Here is a 16,753-nt window from a genome sequence, read left to right on the forward strand (position 1 = left end):
CTTCACCGCTGTGCATTTCATTCAAGAGTCTTGTTGCTTTAATAGCAGCCCAATCGTCAGCCGCTTTTGAGAGATTTCAGTGTCTGAGGACACAGGAATATAGTATTCTGTGCACTTCCACGTAGTCATGGACTAATTATTGGCAGGTACATCGTTCTCCCTGTTGCGGCGGTTCTGGCAGCACCATTTCAACCTCCAAACAATTGCTACCTGTGCTGCTGAACTCCTTGCGTGGCGGTTGCTTCCTTCGGGCAGAAAGTCAGCCTTGACGAAACGCGTCATGCGATGTGAAATAAAGGATTCCCGACCCAGAGTGCTCCAGGTCTGTTCCTGAAAGCAGGGGCAATTTGTTGGTTTATTTTTTCACATGCATGCTATCTGCACGAAGGAAGCACCCGCCACACAAGGAGTTTTGAGAAAAAAAAAATGTTTTTTTCACCCTTCAGGGTCCTTCAGGGACCCCCTGACAAAGGCTAGGGGGTCAGGAACTCTCTACCCTGCCCCCTTTTCACGTTCTCCACCTTTCTTTTTAACTGTCACACGCAAAACACACAAAATGGCGTCCAACACTTCCTGATTTCGACAGATTCGAATGTTGACTAACATTTAACCACAAATCAGAATTACGCTCGCGCACGTTATGGTGCACGCGCACGGTGCGCGCTTATAGATATTTATGTACTTTTAACTGCAATTTTCTCAGGAACTACTGAACAGATTGACACCAAATATGCAAAAGGCACATGCCTGACCTGAGGACTACCTCTTTGCCAAATTTCAAGTAAATCTGTTCAGCCGTTCGGGCTGTACCTTCGACTAAAGGTCCTATGGGAAAATGCATGGGGAAACGTGTTTTGGGACCCCCCTATTTTCTCAGCCCCCGCTTGACGAATCACCCCGAGACTTTCAGGGTAGGAGCTGAGCGGAGCACCACATTAGTTTTGAAAATTTCGCGAGGATTCGTCAACCGGCGCGAAAGTTATTCAAAATAGAATTTTCAGATTTCCTATGAAACTCGGTCCTAACTATAACTATAATAGCCAGTAGATAATATACATATATATATATATATTCACTGAAAAAACCATAGGTTTCACACATGTTATAGTTAGCGGAAATTTTACTGATAAAAAAACCAATGAAATTCCCCCGTTATAGTTAGTGCAGGCAACTATAACTCACGCGACCGCAATCCTCTGCTGATGCTAATACTGTATTTAGACACTTATTTGCCCATGTCTTCTTCCATACATTTTTAGCTATACATATATTACAAATATTTTTTTTTCATAAAGACACATATGTCATCAGCAGAAGATTGCGGTCGCGTGAGTTATAGTTGCCTGCACTAACTATAACGGGGGAATTTCATTGGTTTTTTTATCAGTAAAATTTCCGCTAACTATAACATGTGTGAAACCTATGGTTTTTTCAGTGAATTTGCAAGGTTTTTTAAATGCTAATTCCTAACTATAACGTGTGTGAAACCTATGGTTTTTTCTGTGAATTTGTACGGTTTTTTAAATGCTAAGTTACTTTACGCCATTCGTGGCGTGCGCGCCCACTTAACGCAGTTCGTTCAGTGCGCGCACGGTGCGCTTCGCGCACCGTGCGCGCACAGTGAGCACGCGGTGCGCGACGCGCACCGCGCGCCCACTTTACGCAGTTAGTGCCGTGCACGCACGGTGGGCACGCGGTGCGATGACAAAGCAAGAAAGCACGTCAACAAATCTGTTTCTGCTTTCCTCCGTGACTATGGTATGGGTGCCATTTACCACAACAACTTGCGTTATGACATGCAAGACATTTATAGAGGAGATGGTGTGCACTTCAATGATGAAGGGAACAGAGTCTTCCTCTTGAACCTTAGACTCTGCATCGGTACTTACTTGTAGGTACCACTAAAAAATCATTTCATAAACACAACGGCTCTTTTTAGAGCCCCCTAATATCTAAACACTTAAATCTGAATTTCATTTTTTTTTTAATTTTTTTTTCTACCGTACGCTTACCGTAAGCTTACCGTACGCGTACCCCGTGATTTTTTTTAAAATCAATAAATGTTTTCTTTGTACTTTACAGTCCTTCTTTGACCCCCTCACAAATGTAAGGGGGTCTGTAACTCTCCTCATTGCCCCCTTTTCTTGTTTTCACTCTTTTTTTTCTGAGTGAAACACACAAAATGGCGGCCGCCGCTTCCTGGTTTCGGCCGATTCGAATGTTTACTAAGATCTAACAGCCAATCAGAATCGCGCACGCGCACGCCACCGTACGCGTACCGTAAGCTTATCGTAAGCGTACGGTAAGCGTACCGTAAGCGGGCTCAGATATATATATTGATTTAAAGGCTATTTTCTCAGAATCTACTGAACAGATTTACACCAAACCTACAAAAGGCACTTCCTTGACATAGGGACTACCTCTCTGCCAAATTTCTAGTAATTCTGTTCAGCCGTTCGGGCTGTAGCTCGTTCTAAAGGTCCTATGGAAAAATGCATGGGAAAAACGCGTTTTGGGACCCCCCTTTTATCTCAGCCCCCGCTTGATGTATCCCCCCGAGACTTTCAGGGTAGGAGCGGAGCGTAGCGCCCCACCTATTTTGAGAAATTCGCGAGGATTCATCGACCGGCGCCAAAGTTATTCAAAATAGAATGTTGCGGATTTCCTATGGAAAAGGGGTCCTAACTATAACTACCTACTGGCGACCGCCAGTAGGTAATATAATTATATATATATATATATATATATATATATATATATATATATATATTCAGAAACACAAAGGATGCCGCACTCCAGAGATTGGTTTCAGAGTTGCTTTATTTTCACCACGACTGGTGGTAGTGTGGTGAAAATAAAGCAACTCTGAAACCAGTCTCTGGAGTGCCGCATACTTTGTGTTTCTGAATTAAATATCGGGTTGCTGCCTGCACCAGGTATTGAGTGCGCTGACATTGGGAATTAATTGTTTGATATAAATATATATATATATATATATATATATATTCACTGAAAAAACCAAAGGTTTCAGAGGCATATAGTTAGTAATTGGCATTTAAAAAACCTTAGAAATTCACTGAAAAAACCATAGGTTTCAGGGGTGTTATAGTTAGCTGGACATTTCCCTCATACAAAACCCTAGAAATTCCCCTGTTATAGTTAGTTCAGCTAACTATAACTCGCGCCCCCGCAATGCACTGCTGATGACGTCACATATTACATCACTCATGACATGGTCAGTGACATCACTGATGACATCACTGATGACATCTCAAATGACATCACTGATGACATCACTGATGACATCATCTATGTGATAAATTAGTACACCTTCTCACACCCTAATATAACTTTTGATACACCAACTCAAAATTTTAGACGGCCATTTTGAAAACCATAGATACTCCAATACCAATAACTACATACCCACTCATTGACTCTTGTCTACATGCACCTCCACTCACTCACCTGTACAGTCACTCATACTTACAGTCACTCCGTACAAGACTATCATATGCATTTATACAAATATATAGACACTCACACACTGCCAATCATCCATTGAGGTACTGACACACCTAGTCAGTTGTGCAAATAATTAAACACAGTCCAATTGACTCACCTATACAGTTAAACACACTCAAGTTCACTTACTCATAAAAATACTAAAAAATGTTGACACTCTTATTCAATTACTAGTACAAGCACACACTCATCCATACAGCCAGTCCCGCAATCACACACTCTCACATATAGATAGTTATTTACTCTTATACACATATACACTGTGTTTCACATATATAGTTACTGTCACATGTACAACTGAGATATACATTCAATCACTAACACATCCTTACATACACTCACCCAACCATACAGTCCATCACAGTTGCACTCTTAAAACCATGCACCCATAGAATCACCCACTCACACATCTATGCACAGAGTCACACACACCCCACCCACACATACACTCAGGCACCCATACAGATACTCAGACAACCAATCAATAACCCATAGAGACACTCATATTGCTATTCACAAAACCATGCAGCCGCTTATACACCAACAGACAGACAGATACAGACATTCACACAGTTTAGTCACTAGTCTGCAGTAAGATACATTTAATGACTCACTTATAGAGTCAGTTACGCACCTAGAAAATCACCCATTCACACACTTGTACACCCACTTATTCTTCAACAGGCCTTTCCCTATATATATTAAACATATTAAAACTGTTCAGAAACACATACTCAATGGATGACATCAGTGATGTCATCAGTGACGTCATTTGAGATGTCATCAGTTATGTCATCAGTGATGTCACTGACCATGTCATGAGTGATGTAATATGTGACGTCATCAGCAGTGCATTGCGGGGGCGCGAGTTATAGTTAGCTGAACTAACTATAACAGGGGAATTTCTAGGGTTTTGTACGAGGGAAATGTCCAGCTAACTATAACACCCCTGAAACCTATGTTTTTTTCAGTGAATTTCTAAGGTTTTTTAAATGCCAATTCCTAACTATAATGCCCCGAAACCTTTTTTTTTTTAGTGAATTTCAAAGGTTTTTTAAATGCCAATTCCTAACTATAACGTGCATGAAACCTATGGTTTTTTCAGTGAATTTCAAAGGTTTTTTAAATGCTAATACCTATCTATAACTTATCTCTGAAGATACCATGACAAGCATTCTTTTTTAAAAGTAGGGTGCACATTAGTTTTGTGGAAAAGCATCTTTGTGATTGGTTAAGAAAAAGCAGTTTCAACCTGGAGTACATATCATAGGACACAATTTTCTCAGCTCAACCACACCTGCTACTTGCATTTGGAAGGCACTGTCCGAACTTAAAAAAATCGTCAACTTTTAACCTGCACGTGTCGTTAAATGTTCAAGAAAATGTTACAAAAAATATCGTAAAGTTTTAAAAATTGATGAACTTTTAACCTGCACGTATTGTAGAATGTTCTAGAAAGTGTGTTGATAGATTACGTTGCACTTCTGACTTTTATGTGTTGTTGAATATTTAAAAAAACGGTTCATATGGAAAACTAAAAAGAAACCAATAGAGAAGTTTTGAAACCTAAAAGAATCAAGGAACAGCAACAAAATTATAGACACAACAGCACTAGGAAAAGGAAGAAGCAGGGAGTGGGGGGAGGGGGGAGATTGGCAGAATGGCACACACGCACAATTAAGTACAACACACATATAGACTAACAATGGCCAAAATGAAACACACCAAGAAGGAGCACAAGTCACACAATCTGCCAACATCACACCATTGAACGAGCATAGAAGTGAAAACCACGCTGCATTCATAGAGGATGTGTACAAAGGCCAGCCGTTGGTGTTGTGGGATGTCTGCGACGTGGTCATCATGGATGAGATGCCCAGCATGTGGCACATGGCCGAGTTCACTGTGTGTTATGTTGCCAAACGGCTGCTCCTCCCTCCCACAAGCCCCCACACTTTTGTACGGTGAGCTGTTGTATCTCGTGCACTCGTACGGCATGCCATTGTAATGCCTATTTGCTCATCTCCTGCTACATTCCAACTACAACATCACAGTGCCGTTTGGAGGTGGTGCATGCCACTTTACAACATCGACTGCTGCGGCTCTTGTAACAGGCCACACCAGAACATAGAGACACACTTACCGCACTTCCTGTACACGGACATGTCCGAGACACCCCGTTCCCCTTGCCGGATAGGCACACCCCTGCACTGACCTGTGAACGACAGACCAGCACATGCCAGTTGTGCATGCAGGAGGATGCGTACGTAGCTACACATCCAGGCTCACTGCCAACGCTGAGGTGACAGCACACTGTGATGTTGCAGGGCTCGTGCCTATCATGCTAAGACAATGACCACAGGGACACACTTACTAAGATGTGGGTTTGGGGGGCATTGGCAGTCCTGCAGTTGTTGAGATGAGTCTTCTGGCCCGCATGGGTATCCCTGTATCATGCTCATTGACTCTATGGCACCTGTGGGTGTTCTGGTGTGGCTCTTGGCTGTGTTCCCTTTCATGGTGCAGGTAGTTGTCCTGCTCAACACCAGCAGAAAGCAGGTGTAAAATCCCTGGTGCTAACGTGTCTTATCGCCGGAATTTGTTTCGCATTGCAATTGGTGTGAAAGTTGTGATGTGATTTTTTTCGTGTGCACAGCAATATACGAACTGAGCAGTGTATCTCGTCAAGATCCAGCACCTGACGCACTATTCCCAATCAATATAAATACAATGAGATTTCTTAATAGATTTTGTGTGTACACTGTAAGTGCAGCCAATACCTCAGTGCAATACAATACAGGATTTTAGTATTTAGAATAAATCGCAAAGGTGCACCTCGTGTCTTTTTGCACGGGAACGGCTACTCTCCATTTCATTATCAGCACTTTAACAGAAGTAAAGTTGAGATAAATCTAACACACTATTCAGAAGTTGGTGCAAACTGCAGATATCACCAGTATTCCAGCGATAAGTGCTCCAAAATTTAACACCGTGGTGGACTCCATCAAATAACAGTAATAAGAACAAGAAAGAGCCACACAGCAGTTAAGAGAACAACCAAAAACATTATTTTTTATTTTTTTTTTTGAAACCGTTTATTACATTTTAAAAAGGTTACAAGTATGGGCCTACAACCATCCGGCCGGCCGCTAGAGTTACAGAAGCATACGACATACCTACAGTAAGAGTCTCTTGGCGGTGCAGATTGGTAAATCAGGAGATATCAATAGCGCAGGCCACATAATTCCAAGCCCACAATACGGTTTCCTTTTATCAAAACAGAACAACACAAAAAACCACACCCGCAAGGCAACCCGGCATCCAAAGTGACGGCACGTACTCCTTAAGTGGGGGATCCCAACCAGCAGCCAAACTCTGAAGAGGGGAACGGGAATAGATCAGGGACTGGGGAACCACATGCCCGTGGCTGAGGGAGGGGGTCGGCTAGGGGGACGGAGCTGGTGAGGCAGCCGGTAGCAGTGGCGGCTCACAAATACCCCCGCGATAGGCGTTCCAGGGGCCCCAGATTTTCACCCACGCCCCAGGCTTACCCCTCGCCAAATACACTACCTTTTCATGAAACATACACCAATCCATATGTTCTTTCCAGGCCAACACCGCCGGGGGCCTCTGGGATCCCCACAATTGGGCAATGTCACGCTTAGCTATCATGTATCCCAGAGTCACCCACCGCGTCTGCGGGACCGAATAGTCATTTGGTTCCCACACATTCAGCAAGCATCTCCTCGCTTCAGGCAACAGCTCAACACGCGTCACCACACGCAGGACCTCATGCACACCACGCCAGAATCGCTCCACCTTTGGGCACTCCCACAGAATATGCATGAAAGTTGCCAAGGCCCCACAGCCACGCTTACACAATCCGTCACCAGCAAAGCCCATACGTAGAAGCCTTGGCCCCGTCACGTAAACCCGGTGGAGGATCTTAAGCTGGACGAAGCGAAGGCGAGCCGGGATGGCCACCTCCTTCGGAGAGGCCACCGCGGAAATCCAGTCCTCGTCGTCCAGTTCCAGCCCGTCGGCAACCCAGGCCTCGCGGAGACTATTCAGCAGGCACGATCTGTCGTTGATCAGTTTTTTATATATAAGGGAGATCGTGCTGTCTGGGACATGGCCATCCAGCACTCTGTCCTCCAGGGGGGAAGACTCCGGAATGGACGCAACATCAGGGAAGACGGAGCCCAGCGCGTGGCGGACTTGTAGGTACCGAAAGTACTCACTGCCTTGCAGCTGAAATTCCGTCTGCAGCGTCTCAAAAGTTTTGAATCCCCCCCTCGTCCAGAGATCTCCCACTGTGCTGATTCCGATCGTGTCCCACTTCTCGAAGCCCTTCGATGTCCACAGGGAGCCCAACCTCTCAGACGCATATAGTGGTGACGCCCGGGTCAAACGGTCCTTCCACCCCATAGCTGCATTAGCCGTGTGCCAGACACGCACCATGACACGCGTCGGTCCCGTCAGACGGGAGTCGGGCGCGCCAGAGTAGAGCGCTCGATTGTAATCGCCACCGGGCAGGAGCATCTTGTCCATTTCAAATGCCGGGTTCAGGGCGGGCCCGTAAAGGCCATGATTAATTGCAGCTAGCTGGGAGGCCCAGTAATACCGTTTAATGTCCGGGAGGGCAACCCCCCCATCGTACCACGGGAGCGTCAATTTAGCCAGAGCAATACGTGGCCTTCCGTCCCAGAACAGGCGCCGCTGCAGGCTCTCTACCTCACGGAAGTAGCGCGCCGGAACCAAGTCCATAGTGTTCTGGAGCGCGTACAGAAAGCGCGGCAAGGACATCATCTTAAACAAGGCCGCTCGGCCAAGCGGCGAAAGCGGAAGACGCCGCCAACGCGCCACGTCCTCCCTCAAGCGCTGGAGGGGGGGTAGCAAGTTCCGCTCGTAGCGGGCCTCCGGGTCTAGAGTAATATATATACCCAGGTACCGGAACCCCTGGGAGGCAATCTGGATCGGGCAGTCCCGTGGTAGGGCCGGAGCCTCCCCGGAAAGCACATATAGGCAGGATTTCGCCCAGTTGATGACAAGGCCTGAATTACGACCGAAGGAGCGCAAAACATCAACCAGGACAATCAGCGAGTTACGCGGGGAGGCGAGATACAAAAGGATATCGTCGGCGTAGAGGGACACGCGGTCCTCATGCTCGGGGGTCCAGCGGAGACCACGGATAGAGGGGTGCCACCGCAGCCACTCTGCCAAGGGCTCCAAGGCCAGAGCAAACAGGAGCGGCGACAAGGGGCAACCCTGACGCGTGCCCCGCCCCAGCGCGAAGGGGGCCGAGACTCGCCCATTCACCACCACCTGCGCCAATGGGCCCGAATACAACAATTTGACCCAGCTAATGAATCCCGGTCCAAATCCAAATTTCGCCAGCATCGCCCAGATGTATGGCCATTCAAGCGTGTCAAACGCCATGGTGGCGTCTAAGGACGCCAAGATGGCCGACTCCCGCACAAACGGGACACGCGCGAGCACCCCGTGCAAGCGTCGCAGATTAAGAGCCGTGTTGCGATGGGGTATAAAGCCAGATTGGTCTTGGTGGACCAAATCGCCCACCACGCCGACCAGCCGGTTGGCCAGCACCTTGGCGAGGATTTTGGGCTCCGCGTTCAAGAGCGAGATAGGCCTATAGGATGTAACCCGCTCACGGGGTCTCCCCTCCTTATGGATCACCACGATTGTGGCCAGACGCTGGTCCGGCGGGAGGGAACCCTGCGAGTGGGCCGCCAGGAACATCGCGCGCAGGTGGGGCGCCAGTACATCCGGTCGCAGCTTGTAAAGCTCGATGGGGATACCATTGGGGCCCATGGCCTTGCCGGATGCGACCGAGCGAATAGCCAGGGCAATTTCGTCCGAGGTGGGAGGAGCGTCCAGCAAATCCCTGTCCTCCACCGTAAGGGAGGGCAGCGCGATGTCCCGAAGCAGGGCATGGGAATCTTCCTCCGAGCAGGGAGAAACCGGGGAGTACACTTCGCGGAAGTAATCCGCGAAGCAGGAGACAATGGCTTCCGGCTCGGTGACACGCACACCATCCATCCCCTCAATCAAAGGAACCACACGACTCGCTCTCTCCCTCTTGTCCAACCACGCAATCAATTTACCAGCCTTATCACCCACGTCATACAATCGCCCCTGTTGCTCTCTACTGAGGCCCCTGGCCGCCTCCGTGACGAGGGCCCTATAGGCCGCCTGCTTGAGGTGCAGAACATGCAACTTGGCGTCCGTTACCCCGCTCCCCAGGTCACCCTCTAGTTCCGCAATTTCGGCCTCCACTCGGGTAACCTCCTCCCGCTCGCGCCTCCGGGCATGGGAGATAAAGGAGAGGGCCTCCCCTCTGAGAACTACCTTAAAAGCCTCCCACAGGGAGATGGCCGAAGGGACAGACCCCACATTCTCATCAAAGTATCGCTGTAATGACTTGATCAAGTCGGCACGAATAGTGGGGTCGCGCAAGTACCAAGCATTGATTGGAGCCACCCTGCCATCCCCCCTCGGGAAGACATCGAGATGTAACAGTAATGGGGAGTGATCTGAAATGCCTCGCGCCAGATGGCACACCTCTCCCACCCTCCCAGCATAGGCCGCCGGGACAAGGATGTGATCGAGCCGCGAGAGGCTACCATGGGCACCCGAGTGGAAGGTGTATTGCCGCTGTGCGGGATGCTTTAGTCGCCAGCAATCCACCAGGCCCAATGTATCTAAAAGGCCGGACAACCAGGCCTGTGCCCGGGGGAGGTCCCTGGGGGGATGACGATCCATAGACCCAGAAACCACCGCATTGAAGTCCCCCCCAACCACCAGCAGGCCACCCGGAAGGTCTAGGAGGAGGCGCCCCAGGTCCGCAAATGTAGTAGATTGTAACCCAGGCGGGACGTACACTGATATAAAAACAAACACTCTACCCTCCATTCTACCCACCAGAACAGTGTAGCGTCCCCTCTCATCATGGCGCACCTCATCAATCTCCAACGGGAGCGAGTTCTTGATCATGATACCCACCCCCCGCGAGCCCGAGGTGAAGCCCGAGTGGGCCACCAAACGATAGCCTCGCCGATTCATGGCATGAAAGGAGTTACCTATAAGGTGTGTCTCCTGCAGGAAGATAACATCTGGTGAAATACGTTTCAGGTACTGCAAGACCACACCACGCTTAATCCTGTCCCCCAGGCCGTTAACATTCCATGACAACACAGTCAAATCCCTACCCCCCATCATACGTAGAAGCAATCAGTCGTCCCCCACAGAGCATCTCGAGAGCAACAATACAGTAAAGGGCTTGCCTTGCGGTGCAAACAAACAACACACCCCCCCCACCCCCCCATCCCAACAGAACTCCCCCCTCCCTGCACCCCTGCATGAGCCCAGACAGCCCCCCCAAAGTGCAGTGTGCCTGTCGCCCCATAGATGAAAAACTAACTAGTCTCCCAGAGGAGGAGGGAAGCCCCCAACAGACCCCGCACGACCTCCATAGGAGGGGAATATATACGGTCAGTAAATGGTAAAGGAATGTTGTCCAGAGCAAGGCCTATTATTCACCCCTCAGTTCTGATCTGGCGGGCCCTCCCCGCCGACCGCACCCCCCCCACCCCCTCGGCCCCGATCTCCAGGCAGAGTGTCCAACCAGTCCCCAGCCGCCTCGGGTCGGTCAAAAAAGTGCGTGCGACCATCCACCTCCACCCTTAGCTTAGCTGGAAAAAGCATTGAGTACTTAAGGTTCAGGTCCCGTAGGCGACGTTTAACTCCGAGAAAACCCAGTCTCTGCTTTTGGACCGCCGGAGTAAAGTCTGGGTAGAAATGCACATCCATGTTATCAAGCTTGACCGGTCCCTGTTGCCTGGAGGTCGGCAGGATAGCGTCTCTGTCCCGAAAGTTAAAAATCCGGGCAATGAGAGGCCGCGGCGGGGCACCGGTCTTAGGTCTGCCCCCAGGGACCCGGTGAGCACGTTCCACCGCAAAAAGCTTACTCAGCCCCCGGGGCTGGAGATGGGTGAGGATCAATTCTTCCACAAAAAGATCTGCCGCCTCCGCCTCTCGTCCCTCCGGCACCCCAACAATGCGAACGTTATTTCTCCGGGCCCGACCCTCGGAATCCTCCAGTCGCCGGTCCATCAGGGCGCTCGCCTGGCCAAGCTGGCGCACCTCCTTTTGGAGGGCCACCACGTCCGTCGTGAGGCTCGTTGTGGTGTGGGCCAGGGAATCGACCCGGTCGTTGGTTTTGGATAAGTCAGCCCTCACGAGGCTAACATCCACAAGGACCGAGTCTATCTTTTGCGCTAAGGTGTCGAAGCGCTGGTCCACCGAGGCCTTCATCTCTGCGATGGCGCCCATGACGTCCCGGAGGGTCAAATCCACCGGTTGAGCAGATGCCTCCGTCGGGCACGCCGGGGATGTGCGCGATGTCTCCGGAGACCCCTTCTGGAGGGTGTAGCGGTCCATACTGTTGGATTGATGCGCCGGGCCACGGCGGGTCGTCTTCACCTTCGCCCGGTCGCCATCTTGTTTGGTGGACATGCCTGCTCTCCCACCGTCGTGCCAATCTCCTCGAAAAGGCCGATAAACCAGTTCACGGGCTCCGGGGGGGGGGAGGGCGACCACTGGACCACAGGACGACTCACAGCCGGCGGGTCAGCCGGGCATCTGGACAAGGCCACACCACCGCACCCCGCTCCGCAACCCTACCTCGCCTGAGGGCAAGGAGAGCGCAAAAGCGAAAGTGAAAGTGCGGGGTACGCGAGTCGCCCAGCCCTGCCCGCCGCTGTTGTTCGCTTTGTCCCCGGATCGCCCCACTACTCCAATCCGGGGGGCCAGCGCGGAGAAGGCCGCAACCTTCAATCGGTGCTCCCACCGGTGTCCGGGGTCCGATTCGAAAAAGAAAAACGGGTGGCGCCTCAGCTCGGGTTCACCGATACAGTCCCCTCAACAAGGACAGGATATAACCAGGATTAATTCAGGAGGTCGTGGAGGTCCTCGGGAGCCTCGCACCTACGCGGCCATCTTGGATGCGCGCTAGGCTCCTCAACCAAAAACATTATTAATTTTTTTTTCAAACTTTATTTTTTATAATAATAAATATATAAACAATAAACTATTTTCAAACTTTATTTTTTTATTAACATAAATATAAACAATAAACTAATAAACAAAATGTAACAACAATAATACAAAACAACAAGGCGGAACACTCCTGTGGGAACCACGGATGTCGACGACAGACCTGGAAAATCAGAAAGATTGTTAAAAAAAAACAACATTGTATTCTCAACAAAATACCACAAGAAAAAAAATAACAGATATATAAAATGCATACAGATAACAAAATGTTATAAGTTTAACTTACAAAAACTGTAAATGTTGCCGCTTTAAAATATTTACCGAATCTGAGGAACATTTTTTGCAGAAGGCACCAAGCCCACAACGTTTTTCTTCAGTGGTGAAGACATTTTTAACTTTTTCCAAGGGGCAAACAAAGACCCATGCCACCTTCTTCATTCGCAAGATTTGCCAAAGAGTTCTGTTACGAGGGGATCCTAACAAAAAATACTCGTGCGGCACAGCAAGTATGATGAAACACCTAAGGACCCTTCATCCAAACAATCTTGCACGAGAAAAGTGCAAACAGATGAGAAACACTCCTGTTCTGTATCTGTAAAAAAGAATCACAAATAAATGTATATTAATAACTTTCAAATGTATACTATTCCATTACTGTACAAACACATTTTATATAAAAACTGACTAAGAAACTATAGCCCTGAACCACAAGTGTGACAATCGTTAAAACACTACATGCATAGTGCCTACTACTTTGAAGCAGTTCATGCCCTAAAGCCTACCTCACTAAAAGACTACATGCTAACTGACTAAATGATTACAGTACTATAAGGAGACACACTGGGTGAGTGACAGGGTGTTTGCTAGAAGAGTATGAATACTAACTAGGGAATTTAAGGTGTGAAACACAACTGTGTAGGTGATTAGAGGACTGCATCCATACTGCATGGGCATTTAAAGCAGTCCATGTGCTAAGGCCTGGCTCACTGCATGACTTCTTGGGTACTGACTGAATGATTAGAGTACAGCAAGGAGAGTGCCTAGGTGAATTTATAAGTGCTAGGCTTTTCGCACAGGGAATGGATTAGTACTTGGTACTGAATGGGTCACTAGAGGAGTGCAAAAGCAGTCACAAGTGCTGGACTGTATGGATACTGACTAGGAAATTTAAAGTGTGAAAGACAAGTGTCTAGGTGGTTAGAAGACTGCATGCATAGTGCATAGGGGTTTGAAACAGTCCATGTGCTAAGGCCTGGCTCAGTTTATGAATACTTAGGCGGTGACTGAATGATTAGAGTACTGCAAAGATAGTATCTTGGTGAATTTATAAGTCTTTGGGTTTTAGCACAGTGAATGGATTAGTACATGGTGCTGAATTGGTCACTAGAGGACTGCAAAGGGAGTGACAGGGTATTTCCTGGAAGTGTATGGATACTGACTAGGGATTTGAAGGTGAGAAAGACAGTTGTATAGGTGGTTAGAGGACTGCATGCATAGTGGATAAGGGTTTGAAGCAGTCCATATACTAAGGCCTGGGTCACTGGATGAGTACTTGGGTACTGACTGAATGATTAGAGTACTGCAAGGAGAGTGCCTGGGTGAATTTATTAGGGTTTGGCGCAGTGAATGGATTAGTACATGATGCTGAATGGGTCACTAGAGGAGTGCAAATGGAGTGACAGGGTGTTTGCTGGAAGTGAACGGATACTGACTGGGGAATTGAAGGTGTGAAAGACAAGTGTGTAGGTGCTTAGAGGACTGCATGCATAGTGGATAGGGGTTTGAAGAAGTCCATGTGCTAAGACCTGGCTCAGTGCATGAATACTTAGGCAGTGACTGAATCATAAGAGTACTGGAAAGAGAGTGTTTTGGTGAATTTATAAGTGTTTGGGTTTTGGCGCAGTGAATGGATTAGTACATACTGTTGAATGGGTCTCTAGAGGACTGCAATGGAAGTGACAGGATGTTTCCTGGAAGTGTATGGATACTGACTAGGGAATTGAAGGTGTAAAAGACAAGTCTATAGTATGTTAGAACACTACATGCATACTGCATAGACATTTGAAGCAGTCTATTTGGTACTTAGAAACTGACTAAATAATCAGACTACTTCTAGGACAGTGCTTAGGTAAAACTTTTACATTTTCAGTTCTGCCACAGAACTCTCCTTCTCCACCCAGGCCACTAAACTATCTGCCACATGCTTTGGCCTTCTAAGAACCTTGAGGAAGGTTCTTCCACTGCTGCCACTAGAAGCCAAAAAGGTTGCGGTCCAAGGGCTAATCCAGTCTCGCCTTGACTCGAACAATGCCCTATACATGGGGGCACCTGAGTTTACACTTCGAAAACTGCAGGTTGTCCAGAACTGTGCAGCTCGTTCCTTGCTAGAAATCCCGCGCACTCAGTCTGCTAAACCTGCCCTAAAAATTCTCCACTGGCTGCCAGTGAGGCAGAGGATAGCCTTCAAAGCACTGTGCCTGGCGCACCGCACTTTCTGGAACACAAGCCCAGCGATCAACAGAAATCTTGTTAACCCCTACCATCCCAACCGGAACCTACGATCAAAGGAGGCCTTCCTTGCCGTCATTCCCAGAGTAAAGCGAGCCAGAGCAGGGGGAAGAATGTTCTCGCTGAATACCGCCAGGCTCTGGAACGACCTTCCCCTCCCACTCCGGTCCAACTCAAATCTTCTATCATTCCGCAAAAACTTAAAAACATGGCTGTTTGACAAACCCACTGTACCATAGCACCTCCTCCGTCACTTCTGGTCAGCTTAGCGCTTGGACGCCCATGGGCAGCAATCGCGCTCTACAAATACCATTACAATTACAATTACAATTACAGTGAACAGAATAGTACATGGTACTGCACCTTAGTGTCAAACCCTGACTCATTTTATCAATGCATAAGCAAAGACTAGCTTCTAATGCTACTAAAACTTGACAACCTGAGAGGTTTTAAATTAGTTATCTGTCAGCAAATACACGATGTTACCAAATGCTTCTCTCACAGTGGTTCTCAAATGCACACAGACTCACAGTGTAATTCTAGACAACAACCACTATACCTAGGAGTTTACCAAAAATCATTCACTACTGTGGAAGTGGTAAGCGAACTGCACACAATCTTCATATTTCAGGACTGCACATTTGTGTCAAAGCCTGACTCATTTAATCAAAGCATAAGCAAAGACTGGCTTCTAATGCTACTAAAACTTCACAACATGACCGGTTTTAAAACAGGTATATGTCAGCAAATACACGATGTTACCAAATGCTTCTCTCACAATTCTTACCCAAATGCACACAGACTCACAGTGTGATTTTAGACAAGCAACACTATCCTAGGAGTTTACCAAAACTCATTCACTACTCTGGAAGAGTTAATGGTACTGCACACAATCTACATATTTAAGTACACCACATCAGTGTCAAAGCATGACTCATTTAATCAACGCATAAGCAAAGACTGGATTCTAATCCTACTAAAACTTGACAACATGACAGGTTTTAAAACAGTTATCTGTCAGCAAATACATGATGTTACCAAATGCTTCTCTCACAGTGATCCCAAATACACACTAACTCACAGTGTGATTCTAGACAAGCACCACTATCCCTATGAGTTTACCAAAACTCATTCACTACAGTGCAAGTGGTAAGGGAACTGCACACAATCTACATATTTCACAACTGCAATTTACTGTCAATGCCTGACTCATATAATGAAAGCATAAGCCATAACTGTCTTCTAATGCTACTAAAACTTGACAACATGACATGTTTTACAACACTTATCTGTCAGCAAATACACGATGTTACCAAACACTTCTCTCACAGTGGTTACCAAATGCACACAGACTCACAGTGTGATTCTAGACAAACAACACTATCCCTAGGAGTTTACCAAAACTCATTCACTACAGTGGAAGTGGTAAAGGAACTGCACACAATCTACATATTTCACGACTACACTTTAATGTCAATGCCTGACTAATTTAATCAACGCATAAGCAAAGACTGGCTTCTAATGCTACTAAAACTTGACAACATGACAGGTTTTAAAACAGTTATCTGTCAGTAAATACATGATGTTACCAAATGCTTCTCTCACAATCCTTACCCAAATGCACACAGACTCACAGTGTGATTTT

Source organism: Triturus cristatus, chromosome 1_2 (assembly GCF_964204655.1).
Source record: "Triturus cristatus chromosome 1_2, aTriCri1.1, whole genome shotgun sequence".
In the NCBI taxonomy this organism is placed as follows: domain Eukaryota; kingdom Metazoa; phylum Chordata; class Amphibia; order Caudata; family Salamandridae; genus Triturus; species Triturus cristatus.